The 13,474-nt window shown below is 50.2% G+C and overlaps 1 protein-coding gene across 3 annotated transcripts in view; it reads right to left on the bottom strand.

Annotated features, from left to right (window-relative positions):
- LMF1 (lipase maturation factor 1) overlaps positions 1-13,474 on the bottom strand; it is a 138,991-nt gene that overhangs the window by 77,921 nt on the left and 47,596 nt on the right. The window lies entirely within an intron of this gene.

Below are 13,474 nucleotides of genomic sequence, written 5' to 3'. Positions count from 1 at the left end.
TTTTGCTGACCACCCCTTGGCTCTCCAGCTCACGGATCATCTTGTGGATGGGGATCACAGCATCTCGATTCGTCCGGTACTGCCGGCGGTGCACTGTTGAGGTGGCAATTGGCACTCGTTGCTCTTCCACCTTCAGGAGTCCCACTGCAGATGGGTTTTCTGACAGTCCAGGCAAGGTGTTCAACTGCTTAATGCCCTCTGCCACTACAGCAGCTATTCCAAAAGCCCATCTGTATCCCTTTGGGTCTTTGTAGTAGCCACTCCTGAGAAAGTCTATGCCTAGAATGGGCGGTGCCTCTGGGCCAGTTACAATCGGATGTTTCTGCCACCCCTCTCCTGTCAGGCTCACCTCAGCTTCCAGCAAAGACAATTCCTGTGATCCCCCCGTCACCCCAACAATGGAAACACGCTCTTCCCCCACATGTTCTGATGGTATTAGAGTGCATTGTGAACCAGTATCAACTAATACCCTGTATTCTTGTGGTTCTGATGTGCCAGGCCATCGGACCCACACCATCCAATAGACTCTGTTATCCCGTGCCTCTCCCTGGCTAGAGGCAGGGCCCCTCTAGCCCTGGCTATTACTCCTTTCCTGAACATACATAGTGGAGGTTCCTTCAAGTGGGTCTGACAGATCATCCTCCCTTCTGTAATGCCCAGCACCTTGGTCATGGGAGGTTGAGGCTACCTTCACTTTAGTGTAGCTCCCTCGGTTAGCATTTCCCTCCCTGAGTTGACGCACCCGTGCTGCCAAGACAGAAGTGGGTTTCCCATCCCATTTTCCCATGTCTTCCCCATGGTCACGCAGGAAAAACCATAGGTCAGCTCGTGGGGTGTACCCTCTTCCACTAGCTGAGGGGCGTGGGGCTGTAACCTTGGGGTATGAGGCTCGCACTGGTGCTGCTTTGATCTTCCTGATCTCCTCCCTCATCTCACTTATGTCACCTCTCATCCCCCTCACCTCCCTGATCTCCTCCCTCATCCCCCTCATCTCCTGGACCACGGAAGAAACCTGGGCCTGCACTACGCCATTCATCATACTGTGAAAATCCCTAAGCTTGTTAGCAACAGAGCTCACTGTTTCTCGGTGCTCATCAGCATTAATCATTGCAATGAAGGTGGTGTATTGAGATGGCCCTCGGTTTGCCAGGTTCCACAGCATGTGCCCTGTGCACCTGACCTTGTCAGGGTCATTGTCATGCTGTCCATCCCTCCCAAAGAGTACCTCCAGTACCGCCACCTCTCTCAGCTGTTGAATCCCTTCCTCAACGGTTTTCCAATGCATTCTATTATGGTACTCCTGCATTCTTTCTTTGTTGACAAACCTCTCTCTTACACTCATTAAAAGCCGCTCCCAGAGGGGAAGTGGGCCTGGCTCCCTTACGAATATTTGGTCCACACCTGAGTCCTGGGACAAGGATCCCAAATTCCTTGCCTCTGTACCATCCAAGTGCACACCTGTACCCATAAGGTCCCAGACCCGAAGTAACCAAGTTGTCAAAGCCTCCCGGCCCCGTCGTGCAATATCTTTCCGCAGATTGCGGAGATTTTCATAAGACAGGGACTCAGTGATGATTTCAACCTCTGGCTCCCCTGCTGGTTGTGAGGGCCCTCCTCTCTGGTCCTCTTTGTCTAGGTGCCTTGTTTTCATTTTAGACTTCCTAGTTTCTACAGGGGCGACTGCTGCTGGCTGTGAGTGCCCTTGCAATTCAGCTGGACCCTGGGCAGATGTAACACCTATGGGTTCCACTACAGCATCACTGGATTCTCCCCCTTTATGGCAGGGCTTGTCACCAGCTGGGGAGAGGTACTCCTTCATCATCTGGCCCATCTCACGTATCTCCTTCACTAGAAGCCCCACCCACTCCGGCTGGTTTCTTTCTGAGATGGGCTGTGGGGCAGGGTCAGGCTCTGGGGCAGCATCCCTAGTCTTTGGGGCAGGGTCAGTCTCTGTGGCCGCATCCCTAGTTTCTGGGGCAGGGTCAGGCTCTGTGGCAGCATCCCTAGTCTCTGGGGCAGGGTCAGGCTCTGTGGCAGTATCTCTAGTCTCTGGGGCAGGGTCAGTTTCTGTGGCCGCATCCCTAGTCTCTGGGGCAGGGTCAGGCTCTGTGGCAGCATCCCTATTCCCTGGAGTAGGTATCAGAGTTGTTATCCAGCTCAATCCCCCGTTATCTCTTAATGTTAAATAGGACAAGCCTATCAGTAACACCAGCCACTGTACGATATCATTAGCATTCAGAGGAAATCTGAACCCTTCAAAAACTGGTGGGGTAGACCCAAAAATTTGGGTGAGGGGTTGGGAGAAAATTTCCCCTGGTGTTATTCCCTCACAGTAGGTGCCATTATTAAAGTAATCCCAAAAACATGCATTTAGTGTGTGGTATCCCTGAATCCATGTACCCGCCGTCCAAAGGAAGTTAAAAATCCATGAATTCCTCACCTTATCAACCCATAAAGCAAGTTCGATAACAGTTACAGTAGCCTTAGTTACAGGGCCCATGCTTATGTAAGGGTTTGCAAATGGGAGATATACATGTATGAACACGTGCAGCCCAAACCAGATTAAACTGGACCACATGTTGCTAGCACACACAAAAAAAAAACAGTCTCAGGCAACCGAAGAACTGTTATTCCTTAACCTCGTGCCCCACGTTGGGCGCCAAGATCTGTCCCGGTTTAAAGGGACAGTATTACCAGGAAAAGGGAATTCAGGAACTCGCAGGCACAAAAAAGGTATAGGTTGGGAATAACAGTTCTTTACTGAAATATTTATAAGACAAACAAAAACAGCATCAGCTATACGAAAGAAAAAAAAACAGTGACAGAACAGAACGGAATTCAGTCCCAGTCCCTTTTTCAGTCACCGATGGCTCTCCGATGGACCAGGGCGGGCGGCTTCTTAGTCGCGGCTGCTGCAGGGGCAGGGGAGGGGGCCAGGTGGCCTCACCACCCCAGGTGGAAGAAAAGGGTGAGAGGAAGGAAACTCTGCTCACCGTGGGCGTCCCAGTTCCCAGTTGTTCAGAGCTAGCAGAAAGCTTTAGCAGTCCAAATCCAAGAAGCCTGATCCCAACAGGAGAAACGGAACCTCTCTCCTCCAGTTCGGCCGGCGAGCTGTGTGTTCTCCTACCCCCAGTGTCCTCTTACTTGCGGAACACAAAAGCAGGACTCCACCTTTCCCTAATGGGCCATCATTGCTTCAGCAGTCCTTTATCTCCAGCTCTTAACGGCTAATAGGAGAGCCATCCCGGCTAGCTTAACATAATAATGGGAAAAATTTCTAAACCTCGCCAACCCACAACAAATTGCCAGGTGAAATTTGTGTTGGGTTTATTGGAGAGGGACGTTTTGGAGTTTATCAAAAGCAGCTGCTGTCACACATCCCTGCAGCAGGGATGTGATTTATCCATCAAAGCTGGGAATGGAACAAGACAAAGCTCCCAATATCTCCTACAATAAATTCTTTCAGCAAATCCTGGAGTTTTCCTCATGGTAAAAGTCAGGAATCCAAGAGCTCTGGGTGGTTTTTGTTATTTTTTAATTTTTTTAAAAATGATTTTGGGTTCTCCAAAGCCATAAAAATTCAAAATGTGGAATATTCAATGATGAGTTAATTCTTGCTCACTCCCACCTGTAACTCTCAGGATTGGGATGAAGAAAAATTCCCAGCAAGGAATTCTTCCCAAGATGCTTTTAGGACAGCAAATTTTGGCTAAAAGTCAAATATTTGGATAAAAATCCAATATTCCCATGGGCACAAACTCAGAACCTCATCAAGAATTGTGGAAATTCCTGATTCCACACCCAAACCCAGCTCCAGGAAGGATTTCAGGGTTTTTATTCCCCTTTTCCAGAAGCCCAAGGTCTGGAGATGATCCCCAGTTTTCCAGCTGGTGGATTTGAGCCCAAGGTAAATAAAAGATCTAAAAAAAGTGAAAAAAAAAGTGAATTCTCTGGGGGTTTTTTTTTGGGATCAAAGGCAACTCTTCTGTAACAGCAGGAGAAATAAATTTAAATCATTCCATCCACTCTTCCAGGATTAAAAATTCCTGCCTGGAATCTCCAGCAGGCCCTAAAAAAAGGAGGGAGATGAAAAATCTCCAGGGAAATGTGTGGATGTCCAGGAATGTCACAGCACACCCTACAAAATCCACTGGGATTGGCTCCATCACTGCAGGGAATGGGGTAAAAAATGCAAAAAAAAATTCAATTTACATTCCTGGATGTGCCCAAGAGCTCCTGGGATAACTCAGGGAAAGGCAAACCCAGCTCCATGAAGATCTGGCTAAATGATGAAATTGGAATTAAAAACCAAAGGGGTTTGGTCATCACCTGATTTCCCTCATCTGGGGAATTTTTAGGCTTGAAGGATCCAATCCCCCACCCAGTTCCTCTCCCAGCTTTTCTGGAGAATGCATTCCACAAATGAGAAGCAAATTATCTGCTATTCCAGCTAATTAGAGAAGCTCCTAATTGCACATCCCCCTCTCTGCTCTTCCCAGAGCAGCAATTCCTGCAGTGCCCACTAAATCAGCTCGGGCTTGCCACTGATTTGAAACTTTAACCTATAAATTAAATTAATAAGAGACAAAGGCTTCTTTTGTGCCTTTGCAAGCCTGTAGGATTTTAGGAATAATGGGACTGGAAAGTGATTTATATTCCAAGATTAAAGGTCACTTTGGCACACACGACTTTGGAGCAGAAATTTCAAATTAACTCCCCCAAGCCTGGATTCTTCTTTTTGTAGAGATTCCAGGGCTTGCTGGGAGCACTCAGAAGATGGAATAAATTCAATAAAAAATTAAATAAAAAATAAAATAAAAAATAAAATAAAAAATCCATGGAGTTTTTCCTGATCTCTGGGAAGGAGGGGATGGATCAGCCCCTGATCACTGAAGTGCCACAGCCTGAGAGCTGCACTTGCAACCAGAGCAGGGAAAATCTAAAATCTAAAAGCACAGGGATTGTCTGGAGAGGGCAGGAATGACCTGGGGATTGGAGCTGTGCAAATACAGGGAAGGTTCTGCCCATGCTGGACTCTTGCCCTGATTTATTCTGGGGGAATAAAAATTCCAGCTGAGCTTAAAACCTTGGGTACACGACAAAAATAAAAAATTTTAAAAAATAATAATAAAATATATATATAGTGGAATTGTGGAATGGTTTGGGTTCCAACCCCACCACCTTCCAGAATCCCAGATTGCTCCAAGCCCCATCCAGCCTGGCCTTGGGCACTGCCAGGGATGGGGCAAACACAAATTCTGCAGGAACTGTGCCAGGATTGTCACCCAGAGAAATGGGACTGGTCACCACATTTACTGCCAGGAAAAAAAAACCAGAAAGAGATGGAAAAAGAGGAGGAGAAGGAGAAGGAAAAGGAGAAGGAGAAGGAGAAGGAGAAGGAGAAGGAGAAGGAGAAGGAGAAGGAGAAGGAGAAGGAGAAGGAGAAGGAGAAGGAGAAGGAGAGTTAAAATAAAAATGGAGAAGAGAAAGAATTAAAAGAAAAATGGAGAAGGAGAAGGAGAAGAAGGAGGAGAAGGAGAAGAAGGAGAAGAAGGAGAAGAAGGAGAAGAAGGAGAAGAAGGGATGTGCACCCCCATCCACCACTAGGAATGCAGAACTCAGGCAAGGGAATGAGGAAAAATCCAAGGGAATGAGGAAAAATCCAAGGGAATGAGGAAAAATCCAAGGGAATGAGGAAAAAATTCCCTACAAACACTGAGGAAGGAGGGAATGCATGGGAAAAACAACTCTCCTTAAAGGAGATGATTGAATGAGGAGATGATTGATGGCCTGGGGATGGGCTCTGACCACAGGGAGAACCCAGGGCTGGACACTCTGGGATGAGGGAGGAGCACCAAGAGATTTTTGTATAAACCAGGGAGCTGCCAACAGCACCCCTGGGCTTTGTCTGCTCTGAAAGGAAAACAGATCTGGTGGAAAATCCTTCCCTGGGAGGGTGGGGGATCCCAGGTTCCCAGAGGGCTTCAAGGTCCTTCCAACCCAAACCATTCCATGATTCTGCCAAAGACTGGGAAACCCTTTTGTGCCACTCCCCCTCTGGTTTATCTTCCAAAAAGCACCAAAATTTGTCATCTTCCTCCTCTCTGCACTTGTTAAAACACCTCATTAACAGGCTCATCAATCCATAATTTAAATAATTTAATTAATTTCCAGATACCTTCCAAGGTGCCAAACCTCCTGCAGGTTCCAGGAGCTGAGTTTTATTCCCCACAGCCCTGGAGGGGACACAGGGATGTGATGGGATCCAACATTCCTGCCCCTGGAGGAGAAAAAGCCACAGAAAGGGGCAGAGCAGGGAGAGCTGGAAGTGAGGATTAATCCCATTAGGATTGGAAAAAGATCAAATGGAGGAAAAGGGAACATTGAAAGGAAGTGAGGAGGGTCCTGGGTGGTCTGTAAAGGAGTGGGGAGCAGTGGGAGGGTGTGAGGAAGAGATGAAACCCAATAGGTGTTCAGGAAGCTTAAAACAAATCTGTAGGAAAAGCAGCCAAGAATGCAGGCAGAGGAATTGTGTTACTGCTGGGAGGGGATTGGCACAATCCCAGTGCAGTGCAGTGGGGCTGGGAGCTCTGCTGCTGATCCCAAAAACCTCCCCAGGGGGGGAATATCCTGAAACCTTCCCTGGTTTATCCTGCTGTGGTGGTGGAGAGCTGAGGGGAGCAGTGCCACCTGGCCAGGAGGGGTTTTTGGGGAAATACAGATAATTTTGGGCAAGGAACACAGAGAGAAAATCAGATCAGAGCTGCAGCAAAGACAGAAATGAAATCCTGCCCCAATCCTGGTGCTCCACTGCCCATGGAAGCCATGTCTGGGAGGGATCATCACTGGAATTTAGAATTTCCATGGAATTCTGGAATGGTTTGGGGTGGAAGGGACCTTAAAGCTCATCCAGAGCCACCCCTGCCATGGGTCCTGCACTGTCCCAGGCTGCTCCAACCTGACCTTGGACACTCCAGGGATCCAGGGGCAGCCAGGGCTGCTCTGGGAATTCCATCTCAGCCTCCCCACCCTCCTAGGCAGGAATTCCTTGCCCATCTCCCATTCACTGGGAGCCTTTCCCTGTGTCCTGGCACTCCAGACCCCTGCAGAAATTCCTGCATGATTCTCCTTTGGGAAGTTTCTCCCTCAGCACCTGCCCACATTCACTTTCCTTCCTGAGCCCAAAGCAAATGGGGCTGTTTGCTGATGCTGCTTTGCTGGTGCTGCTTTGCTGGTGCTGCTTTGCAGCTCCACCTTTTCTTTTGATAATTCCCTGACCAGACACTCTTCCTCTTTTCCAAAGCACTGCTTGTCTGCAGCACTTCCAAAACCAGGATCCCAAATCCTGGGGAATCCAGGATCCCAAATCTTGGAGAAAACAGGACTCCCAGTCCTGGGGAAATGAGCATTTAAAATCTGGGGAAACCAAAACCCCAAATCCTGGGGAATCCAGGACTCCAAATTCTGGGAATCCAGGAACCCAAATCCTGGAGAAACCAGGATCCCAAATCCTGGGGAATCCAGGACCCCAAATCCTGGGGAAATGAGCATTTAAAATCTGAGGAAACCAGGACCCCAAATTTGGGGAACCAGGACTTCAAATCCTGGGGAATCCAGGACCCCAAATCTTGGAGAAAACAGGACCCCCAATCCTGGGGAAATGAGCATTTCAAATCTGGGGAAACCAAAACCCCAAATCCTGGAGAATCCAGAACTCCCAACCCTGAGGAATCCAGGACTCCAAATCTTGGGAATCCAGGACCCCAAATCCTGGGGAAACCAGGATCCCAAATTTTGGGAATCCACGACCCCAAATCCTGGAGAAAACAGGACTCCCAGTCTTGGGGAAATGAGCATTTCAAATCTGAGGAAACCAGGACTCCAAATCTTGGGAATCCAGGACCCCAAATTCTGGGGAAATCAGGATCTCAAATCCTGGAGAAATCAGGACCCCAAATCCTGTAAATCCAGGACCCCAAATCCTGGAAATCCAGAACTCCCAACCCTGGAGAATCCAGAACTCCCAACCCTGGAGAATCCAGAACTCCCAACCCTGGGGAATCCAGAACTCCCAATCCTGGGGAATCCAGAACTCCCAACCCTGGGGAATCCAGAACTCCCAACCCTGGAAAATCCAGAACTCCCAACCCTGGGTCTCCAGCCCTCCTTCCCAGAAGAGCTCAGCTGGAAGTGACATCCCTGAATCTCTGCCAGCAAACCTGACCTGTGCAGACCCAGCAAGGCAGACCCTCCAAGCCAAGCCCAAATCCCAGTTTTAAAGCATTTCCAGTCCCTGTTTAAGTGATGGGCACCTCCAGAGCAGCAGGAAAAACAAAACAAAACTTCCCAGCAAACTGCACTCCAAGATGCCTTGAATCCACGTCAGAGACCTGGGATTCATCTGAAAAGCTGAAAAAATTCATCTGAAAGATTGATCTGAGATCAAGCTCGTCTTGCAGAGCCCCATACACAGTCCAGACACAGCCTAAGAGCTTTTGATGTGCTGCTGACATTTATCTGCCAATTTTACTGCTCCAAGCACTTGCCCTATGATGGATTTCATTATTCCCTTGATCCCAGCCCAGCTCAGCCCTTGGCCCTTCCTCCAGCTTTTGGAACTCCCCAAAACCCAGCAGAGAGCCCCAGATTTCAGCTTCCAATCCCCCCCAAGCAATGGGAATAAAGACAAGGTTTTGCAGCTCTGCCCCTGCAAAAGTCAGCTCACAAAACTCCTGACAAATTGAGGACAAAAAAATAAAACAGCTGAGCCCCAGCGTGTTCTTCCTTTGGTACCACTCACCTTGACCCAAAGAGTTTGGTTTTGCAGCAGGAGGTGAAAATAAATTGTATTTACAACAGAACTTTGCTCCCTCCTTGCTCTCCTTGCCCAGAACTCAAACACAACTTCCCTGGAGGAATGTCCCTGTTCCAGCCTCTTGGAATGGCCCTGAGCTCACAGCCAAAGTGGACATCCCAAAATGTCCCTGCTCAAATGATTTTTGGGGAAATCTGGGAATTGTCCCCATGTCAGCAGCAAAATCCAGCAGCAAACCCCCCCCAAGTTCTCAGCCTGCACCAAGGAAGGAGCAGAGACACTAATTATTCTGCATTTAAATAAATTTAGGAAGGAATCCTTCCCTCTGAGGGTGCTGAGGCCCTGGCACAGCTCCAAGGACTGAAAACTTTGGCTGCTCCATCAATATTTCACAATATAATTACTGACATTACCAACAAAAAGATCCCCCCCAAATTATTTGCACGCTGACTTCCTGCAGTAATTACTGTTTTCTCCTTAATTCAGCACCACTTCCTTCAGTCTGGATTTGCAACTTTAGAATTTTCAGCACGAAATCTGAGCACCTGCTTCCCTGCTAGGAACATTTTCCCTTCCAGCCATGCAAAACTGCTGGAACCCAGCCCACCCTGAGCCATCCGGGCTCACAAAAGCAGCTCATTTTCTGATTCATCCCAACAGATTGCTAAATATTATTTACTTTCTCTTTCATAATGGCTTGCAAAAAGCTGGATGAAAAGCTTAACGAGCTCTAATCCAGGGGGGAGGAGGGAGAAGAGGAGAGGCATTTAGGAGCAGTTTTGGCTTCTTTATCAGCTGGGTTATCAGTCAGCAGGGCACAAAATCCATTGTGCTGCTTCCAGGGCATCTCCAGGATCCCAGAGCTCTGCCTGGCAGCTCCAGGGGATTTGGGGACAATTTCTCCCTGCCAGGACACTCTGGGGCTGTGCAGGGTGAAGATTTTCTCAGCAGCAGTGACACTTCTGGGGCTCAGGTGGGGCTGAGTTGGATCAGGGAAATCCTCCCAATTTTTGGGAAGCAAATCCTGGATCTCCAACTCTCACCAGGATTTGTTTTCCCTTTATCCCTTTGCCTCAGAAAAATCAATTCAAGTTGGAAAAGGCCTTTAAGGAAATCAAGCCCAACCATTCCCAGCACTGCCACCACTGAAAGTGTCCAAAAGTGCCACATCCATGTGGATTTTGGTCACCTCCAGGGATGGGGACTGCCCTGGGCAGCCCTAAACAGCCTTTTTGGGAAGGGATTTCCCCCAAAATCCAATCTAAACCTCCCCTGGAGCAGCTTGAGGCTGTTCCCTGTGTCCTGTCCCTGTTCCTGGGAGCAGATCCCAAATCCCTGACTCCTGGCAGGGAGTTGTGCACAGCCACAAACCCCCCCTGATCCCCCTTTTCTCCAGGCTGAGCTCTCCCATTTCCCTCAGGAATTCCCCATCCCTTTTCCCATTTCCCTCAGGAATTCTCCATCCCCTTTCCCAGCTCCTCCAGCCTCTCCTGGTGCTCCAGCCCTGCCTGTCCCCAGCTCACTGGGGTCCCCAGGAGGGACCATGGCTGTGTCCAGCAGCTCTGCTTTTTGTGGATTTGGTGCCCAGCAGGGCTCCTGCCCCAGCAGCTGCTCCCACAGCTGTTCCCACCAGTTGGTGGCTGAATTTTCCAAGGTATCTGTCTGGAATTAAAGAGCAGCAGCACTTTGGCAGCCAGCAGGAAAAATGCATCACTGGATTGATCCCACCCAGGCAAGCAGGAGCTGCCCCTTCCAAACCCCCTCTGGGGCTCTGAGCTGCTCTGCCAAAACCTCCAGCAGCCCCCAGAGGCTCCTTTGGAGTGCCTGGGCTCTGAAATGTCCCTGTGCCAGCCCCAGATAAAGCCTGGAGCAAGGGAATGTGAGTCCCTGGGAGGAGGAGGAGCTCCCCCATCCCAATCCTGGCTCAAATCCCTGCTGGGAGGGCTTGGAAAGCTGCTCCAGCCCAGCTGGGTGATGTCCTGGAGCTCCAGAAATGGCTCAAAACCTCCCAAGGCAGAGTTTGCAGAGGGGATGGAGCTGCTGGGCTCTGGGATTGACCCCTCTGGGGTTGGGGACGGGCTCAGCCCAGGCAGGATCTGAGGCTGCTCTGCCTGCCCTGGCAGCTGGGATGTCCAGGCTGGGATCCCTGCCAGTGCAAGCAGAATTCCAGCTCCAGCCTGCAATCCTTGCTCATGGATTTGTCAAGCCTGGTGTCCACAGATAAATCTGAATAATCCTGGTGCCAAGCAGAGCTGAGAGCCAGAGCAGCTTCTCCCTGCAGCAGCTGCACCAGCCCAGCTCCCACTGAGGGAAATCTCCTTTTTCCTGCAGGGCAAAGAGCCCTCCAAGCAACCCCAAAAAGGGATAAATAACCCCAAGGATGGCAGGTTCCAGGAGCTCCAGGTGCCAGCCAGGTGTGTCCATCTGGACAGGGTGGTGTGGGCACAGACTCCAGCTCACCTCAGGGATCCCAACCAGACAAGCCCCACGCTCACCCTGGAGCCTGCACAGCACAGAAACCCAGAGAGGAGCTCAAACCCCCTGCTGGTGCTGCCTTGCCAAGCTGGGATCAGAGTTTGGGGCTGCAGAGCCACCAGGAACCCCCCAACCCTCAGCCCAGGCAGCTCCAGCTGTGCCTGGTGCTGCAGCCAAGCCTTCTGCTCCTGCAGAGCCTGGATCCTCTCCCCATTCCCTGCAGATGCTGAATCCTCTCCCCATTCCCTCACCCTTCTGCAGATCCTGAATCCTCTCCCCATTCCCTCCTCTCCCCCTGCAGATCCTGGATCCTCTCCCCATTCCCTCCTCTTCTCCTGCAGATCCTGAATCCTCTCCCCCATTCCCTGCAGATCCTGCTCCTGTAGATCCTGAATCCTCTCTCCCATTCCCTCCTCATCTCCTGCAGATCCTGAATTCTCTCCCCCTGCAGATCCTGAATCCATTCCCCATTTCCTCACCCTGCTCCTGCAGATCCTGAATCCTCTCCCCATTCCCTCCCCATCTCTCCCTGCAGATCCTGAATCTTCTCCCCATCTCCTGCAGATCCTGAATTCTCTCCCCCATTCCCTCACCTTCTCCTGCAGATCCTGAATCCTTTCCCCCATCCCCTCACCCTTCTGCAGATCCTGGATCCTCTCCCCATTCCCTGCAGATCCTGCAGATCCTGAATCCTCTCCCCCATTTCCTCCCCATCTCCTGCAGATCCTGGATCCTCTCCCCATTTCCTCACCTTCCCCTGCAGATCCTGAATCTTCTCCCCATCTCCTGCAGATCCTGGATCCTCTCCCCCATTCCCTCACCCTGCTCCTGCAGATCCTGGATCCTCTCCCCATTCCCTCACCCCTCTCCTGCTCCAGGAGGGTCAGGCTGGGAGGAAAATCCCTCTCCTGTGCCAACCATGCCATTCCCCTCTCCAAAGCACACAGAGAGCCCCAGCACCCTGGGATGAAGGCCCTGCCCAGCAGAAAGGGAAAAAGGAAAAAAAAATAAAAATAAAATCACCCATTTAACCATTTAACCACCAGGCTGTTCCACCCACCACTCCTGACAAGAGTGGAAATGTTCTTTTCCACGGGCCCACTACAAATAAATCCTGCAGGCAGGGATGGAGGCCATGTGTTCCCATTAATTCTCTTGGCACAGGAGCCCATGTAGATCTTGGATGCAGCAGGAGAGCTGGGGTGGCCAACACACATCCCAAATCCATCTGGCCCAAATCCATCCCTGACCTGCTCCAATCCCCACTTTTATCATCCTAATCACCAGCAGATTCCCTCCCTGCCTCCCAGAGGTGCCTCCAGCCCCCTTTTCTCCCTCCCTCTGCCTGGATCCAGTAGGTGAATCCCAGATTTTTGGTGTTTTTGTTCCATTTTTGCTGCTGGACAAAGCTTGGCCTCTCTCATTTTCCTTTTCTCGCCGCCTCTTTTGGTGGGGATTAAAATAATTGATATTGATAAGGAGTCCTGCCCCCTGCCCTGCTCCCAATTATTTGCACAGGCTGGGGATCCTGCCCCATGGATCTGACAGGAATGGTCTCAATTATCCCTCTGGGCTCCAGGACTGGTGCTGGCACTGATTTGGGATTATTGGGGCTGATTGTTGTGGGCTGGGGTCAGCAGCAGAGCTGGATTTTCCCTGAGTGCTGCCAGGTGCCTGGAAAATTGAGAATTTACTGCAGCCACCCCCCTGTTCAGGATTAGGGGCTTTTCATCCCAAATTTTCCTGGGGATGGAGTTGGATCCTTGGTGCTGTGCAAGAGCCAAGGGAGGTTTTTGGACAGATCAGCCCCACACTGAGGGGGGAAACCCCAGTGAAAGTAAATGAGAGTGACACAGAAAAGGAGATTTACAGCTGAGAAAGCACACAGAGCTTTTTGGAGCTGCAAAATCTTGTTTCATGAAGGGATGGGGCTGTTAAAGCTGGGAAAGCCCTTTCAGATCATCACCAACACCAGGAGTGTTCCTCACTGTCCTCAGGTGCCACATCCAGGTGGATTGGTCACCTCAGGGCTGGGGACTGCCCTGGGCAGCCCTTCCATGCCTGACCTCCCTTTTGGGGAAAAGACCTTTAAGGAAATCAAATCCAACCATTCCCAACACCACCACCACTATAAGTGTCCAAAAGTGCCACATCCATGTGGTTTTTGGTCACCTCCAGGGATGG

Source organism: Catharus ustulatus, chromosome 16 (assembly GCF_009819885.2).
Source record: "Catharus ustulatus isolate bCatUst1 chromosome 16, bCatUst1.pri.v2, whole genome shotgun sequence".
Taxonomy (NCBI): domain Eukaryota; kingdom Metazoa; phylum Chordata; class Aves; order Passeriformes; family Turdidae; genus Catharus; species Catharus ustulatus.
The sequence above is the reverse complement of the archived record's forward strand: the minus strand, read 5'-3'. Positions and strand labels throughout refer to the sequence as shown.